A 6,274-nucleotide genomic window follows, 5' to 3' on the forward strand; every position below is an offset into this window, starting at 1 on the left:
AGTCTTATAAAGACTAGAACAAAAATCTTCCACTTCCTTCATGCTTCTTTTGGAATCAGAGGTAAGAAAGCCGTCTTTGGTAAAGACCTTACGAATAAAACTCTTGGATGTTCTTTGTGGGTTTCAAAGTTTAAGAAATATTCATTACTTTTTCCCCCTTGCTCAAACCAGGTGGCTCTGGAACGTAATATCGTACCAATTGATGAGTGCTCATAAAACAATTGATACTCATTTCGAATATTCTCCAGTTTTTCCATATTTTCAGGGGTTGTACGCACACTGCAATCTTCCTCGCTCTGTTTTGACAAGTCTTCTATTACTTTCAATTTCTGTCTTCTAGCATTAGCTTTTGCTTTGCTGTACTTAATCGTAACCTGCCTTATTCGATATTTGATTAAGTCCCAAAGAACTCGCTTATGGAACACTCTCAGTTATAAGCTTACGAAAATGACAATCATCTAATAAACTTGCCTTAAATTTCCAATAAGATGGACCGTACTTTTGTTCTTCTCCACTGTCAAAGTGAAACACAATAGCCGAGAGATCGGATTTCAAAGAGAGAATTATATCGGCACGCTCTACCTTCCTCCTGGTACGAGTCACTCAAGAGCCCATCAAATTCCGTTGAAGAAAAGGATTTTTTTGTCTCTAGCTAAAGCGTTTACGAACCGGATCCCTAACACGCCAAATATCCTCTAAATCGAAATTTAAACATATGTCTTGAATACGTTTGACAGAATATTTTTTTTTTGTGGATTACCACTAGAACAGTCCAAATCAGAACCAATAGAAACATTAAAATCCCCACCTACAATTTTTTGCTCAGCACTTGCATTAAATTTCTCTACCATTGTTTCTAAACCGCTGAAAAATTCGCATTTCTCTTCAGCGTTATTTGGTGCTTAAATATTAAAACATCGGATCCCTGTACAGAGGCGTCAATCAAAATGTAACTACCTTTGGTGTCCAAAAGGACGATTTAAACTCAAATTCCAGATCGTCTTTTATCAAAATCATCAGCCCATAACTGTGATTGGTTCCATGTGAATAAAAATTCTTACCATTGTATTGAGAATTCCAGATATCACTTATTGGCCCTTTTGATTACTGCAGCTACGTGGCAGTTCCACTGAAGAGTGTCTGATCTCGTAACTCTAGAATTCTAACTTTATCAACTACAGATGGCACTAGTCTTCACTCGGGCCTCGTTTTATCTGGGGTCCTCCAGGACACAGGGTTGTCCAATACACTTAAACTGAGTCCGATGGACGAAGGCCAAGAGCAACCAGACTCACCGGAAGTCAGTTCGCGAGAGACTTAGTACATATGCAGCAAAGTCTAGTCGAGGAGGGGTGGATAATGTCGGCAAACGGACTCCATCGGATCCGATGGAGACGGGTTGCCGTGGCAAGAATCCATCGGACTGCCGCGAGTCAGTTCGCGAGAGACTTAGTAAATATACAGCACAGTATATTTGAGGAGGGGTGGAAATTGTCGGCAATCGGACTCCATCGGATCCGATGGAGACGGGTTGCCGTGGCAAGAATCCATCGGACTGCCGCATGTCAGTTCGCGGGAGACGGACTCCATCGGATGCAATGGAGACGGGTTGCCGTTGAAAGAATCCATCGGACTGCCGTGAGTCAGTGATAATATTATATGAAAATTACTCTGCAGCGATCGTTCTATCTCGATTACAGCTTCCATATAATCGCCGCCATACAATCGATACAATCAGACATGTACTTTATCACTCAGGCGATTCAACAGAGTAGATTTTTGGCGAGTAATTGCGTGACCGAGTGAAAAGAAAACGTTCCATTTATGAAATATCCTAATTTTACTTCCAAAGGTTGACGATGGCTTCGGTGGTTCAGTGACATTGCCAGCGCACACCGAGCCGGACGTTCGGCGAACAAGTTCTTGCTGGGGAAGTAATAATTTTTTGGGTTTGTTAAACATCCTTCAATGTTGTTTTCACTCACTTATTTTCATAAATAAATAACATATCAGTTATTCCGAATTAATCACAATTTCAATCAGAAAAAAAAATGAAAGTTTTCATCCAGGAAAAGGCTCTTGTTCACGCAGTATATCTTTGTCTTCTTCACTGAAATCAGTGGATTTCACTGATAAGCTAATAATTTATCGTTGACGGAGATTGGATGACAAAAATTTCTGTCGCAATCGGAAATTCAATGATCTGGATTTGTGAAAATCTTGTTCAGCTTCATGCTTTGAAGAACGAAGAATAGTGTGGAGTGCAATGTTTCGTGATGTTGACCTTCTCCTCATGTCTTAAAGAACGACTAATGTTTCATGTGTAGCGCGCTTGTATCGCCTCATGGCTTTAAGAACGACGTATATTTCACGTGTCGCGTGCGCTTGTTTCGCCTCATGAGAGATATTTTCTGTCACGCGCGAACTGACTTCCAAAAGTCCGATTGACTCTTGCCAGGAAGAGCTGTCTCCATAGGATTCGATCGAGTCTGTTTGCCAACTTTTTCACACCCCTCTCTCCTGTTAACCCTTACTTCCGGTACCACTGATCAAGCGCCATGCACCAAGAGCAAATGAGGGGACAGAGACGGAGGCTCCCGGTCCAGCCCTTGGGATATGTGATGTCCATGAAAGTTATTTTTAGACAAGCGGAAGTCTTTGTTCTAGCGGAAGTCTGTCTTCCGAGACGTCCGCATGCAGGCCAACCTACCTCTTTGGGCAACAGAAAAGAAAAAAAGAAATTCAGAGAAAGCCAAAGCAAGACTGCATGCGGACGTCTCGGAAGACAGACATCCGCTAGAACAAAGACTTCCGCTTGTCTAAAATAACTTTCGTGGACATCACATATCCCGGCCAACGCCCTGAGCCTCCCTCTCTGTCCCCTCATTTTCTCTTGCCATGCACCCATTTCCGGTTCCGGTCGCGATCGGATTCAATCCGCCTGCGAGTGAAGACAACCCGACTTAGGTCGAGTGTATTGGACATGTATGTTCTAATCGTATGTCTAGATCTATCTTAATGGGAACGGTAAATTAAAATTAAAAGAAAAAAAAAAAAAAAACAGGTCAAATCACATAATAAGTGTCCACAGAGGTCACAATAAAAAATGAACAATATCACATTAATAGGTATACTTATACGTTAATGGCAGTTTAAGCAGTTTCAAGCAAAACGTTGTCGGAATTTTTAGGGTAAACGTTCCCCCAATCTCAAAAACAAGCGTTATGACGTCTTCAGTAAAGACACAGACAACTACGAGTGAAATGCTTGATTAAAAATGATGCAGAAAGTGGAAATACTGTTAAATATTGAAGCTTCGTTTACCTAAATTACTCTACTATCTAACTTGATAGTAGTATGATGAAAGTCACCTTTTTATAAAGACCAGTAATAAACTATCCAATATATACTTACTACTGTAACACGTATGTTTCACGTTGTACAAATAATTAAGGAACTTAAAACCGGGCTATAATGCAGTTACGATCAACAGACGAGGAGTTTGTGAAATATGATGAAAAGTTAAACAAATGGTAAAAACGCGTCGCCACGTCTTCGAGTCCCCAAGTCCTCGAGTCTCCACGTCCCCAAGTCCCCTGTCCCCGCGTCCCCGTCCCACTTTTCGACACAGCCCTTGAATTACGTCAGTATATTGAAAGGTTCAACGGCATTTCGGAGAAAAAATTGCACATTACCGTGATCCGTGATGTACAGTCCTCATACGAACAGGTACTCTGTAGCTTCGTAAAATCAAGCCATATATATCTCGTGCTTTGATAGTCTCAACTGCTTTTGCTATTGCTAAATTAATATTGGAATGAACAAGTTCCTTCAAGTTACCATTCAATTCACATTTATTTTTATTAAAACAAATCTCAAATTGGTTAAGATCTCAAGAATATGAAGGCGTACATAACAACTCAATTCCCATGGTACCAAACCATTCTTCCAAAATCTCACCTCCTTTAACATGATGAGAAGATAAATTATCCATAATAAAAATTTCACGTGCCTCTTGAAAAAAATGAAGGAAAACGGGCTGTGTTTGTAGCCCCGCTTACGACATTATAATACTCTGGGCCGTTCAGAGAAACCAACATGCTTAAGGACTGTGCCTACTATTGTTATTGTGCATACGTTCTGCACATCTCGAGATACTTCGCATTTCCTATCGGCGGTGCTTATTAATACAGGCATATTTTTGCGCGGTTTAAAACTATGCGGAGAAAGTAGAACTTAACACGTGCTCTTGGTATCCAAAAAGAAAATTGGGGGTAACACGCATTTTCACAGATAATTAAACTTCAATTTAGAAAAGAACGCCATTACATTGCTTTGTATTTAAAGCTTTTTACAAATATTCTTGATTAATTATTTTCGAAAAATGCGTGGTTACCCCCAATTTCTTTTTGGTTTTCAATAACACTTGTTAAGATCTGCTTCTCCTGCATATTCAGTAAACCGCGAAACAAAATACCTGTGAATTAGTATCGGGGGTGGAAGCTGAATAATTGGACCTCGATTATTCATTATTATTTGCGTGTTTTGTTCGAATTATTCATTGTTCTTTTAAATTTTTGTAGGTTATTCATTATTCATTGTTGTTATTCATTATGTCCACTGGCATATTAACTGTGTTATTCATTATTCCGGCATTTTCAGACCCAATTATTCATTATTCATTTTTTTATTTATACGCGTTATTCATATTCATTATTCAGCTTCCCCCCCGAAATTAGTGGGCACCGTCCTTAAAGTAGTATTCGGAGACTCTAGTTCCTACCTACTTCTACACATCGTGATCATTTCGCCCTGTGTCAGTACGCTGTTCCCACGTCAGGAATCTTTAGGTTCCTTGGATCTTTTGAATACACGTAATTGATATACAGCTGAGTATAAAATCAGTTATCTGGGGTGAATCGCTCCATTGCCACTTTTGTAGGTTTTTTTCTTGAATACTGATGACCCGGAAGGTAGCCTGCTTTATGGATCGTGAAACGGCCGACAGTGAAATTTGTTGTCCTCCAAGTTGTTCCAACTCCTCGATTATTTCAAAAAGGGACATGATGGAGAGTGGAGCTTTAAAACGCAATGAGTTCACGGCCATCTTCCTTTAGTTTTTCGGATGTCAAGCCTGCTTTAAGTTTTGCCGGGTTTTCATTTCTTCAGTATCTAAACCACACCAATGTTATGCACCTATCAATGTAAACCCCGTGGGGGGTGGGGGGGGGGGGCGGGCAAGGGTTGGGGATTTGACCAAGGAGCAAAAATTCTAGTCAATTTCCCAAAGGTTGGGCAGCTACGTTCATCAAAATGTGGTTAGAAATCCCCATCAGGGGCAAAATACCAATTAAAAGACAAGCTATGCACATACCTTTAATAACTTTAATGACCTTAAACTAGATTTATCAACCTATCTCCCTTATGAGGCAACATGATGTGTCATGTACATCATCATGCCTGTAAGAGTATTTAGTAGACAATGAAAACGAATTTAAACTGGAACTTTAAACAGTGTGATAAAAACTCACCTTCTCCGAAACCCACGTCATTCCAAAGCACAAGAAGAAAGACGATGCCAGGTAAACACGCTTTATTTTGGTCCCAGTCTCTCTCGCTCGAAAAAAATTAAATGTCCCGACCCACCGAGCAAAGGTACTCGATCAAACCTCCCATGGAGGAGATGGATTTCGACGTCAAATCCCCACCCCAGCCCGCACGACCCTCCCCCCCCCCCCTCCCCCTTCACGGGGTGTTACATTGATAGGGTGGCATTACCGTGTTTACAGAAACAAGCAACTCCCTTGCTAACTTGAGTAACACTTCCGTGGAATGGACCCGTAAATTCTGTCGCCTCCGTCAATGATAATGCTATCTAGTAATCACGGAATTTACGATCTTTGAGCCAATGCGACCTCCTGGTCTGTAATTATAACTTCTGCCATATTTGGTCCACTGTTTCTCAGCCTCCATGTACTAGTAATTTCCAAAACGTATATACGTATTTAAGTGGGCGGGCAAAACTTGTAAAACCATGCCACAGCCCTTTCTGTTTGACGAAAACATGATCGTTTGGCCAGCCAAATAAAACGTTTTTAATTTCGTGACTGGACCGACAAACGTCTTCATTGCTCAAACGGTGAAAAGGCTAAATGAAAACTTAAACCGTTGACGTTTGGAAAAATAAAACTACGCGCCAAAAAATTCATCCACCACTTCAACGGCCATGGACCCGCCAAAATGGTGGTACATTATGATGTATTATTATTATTAT

This window comes from Montipora foliosa, unplaced genomic scaffold (assembly GCF_036669935.1).
Source record: "Montipora foliosa isolate CH-2021 unplaced genomic scaffold, ASM3666993v2 scaffold_404, whole genome shotgun sequence".
Classification (NCBI taxonomy): Eukaryota; Metazoa; Cnidaria; class Anthozoa; order Scleractinia; family Acroporidae; genus Montipora; species Montipora foliosa.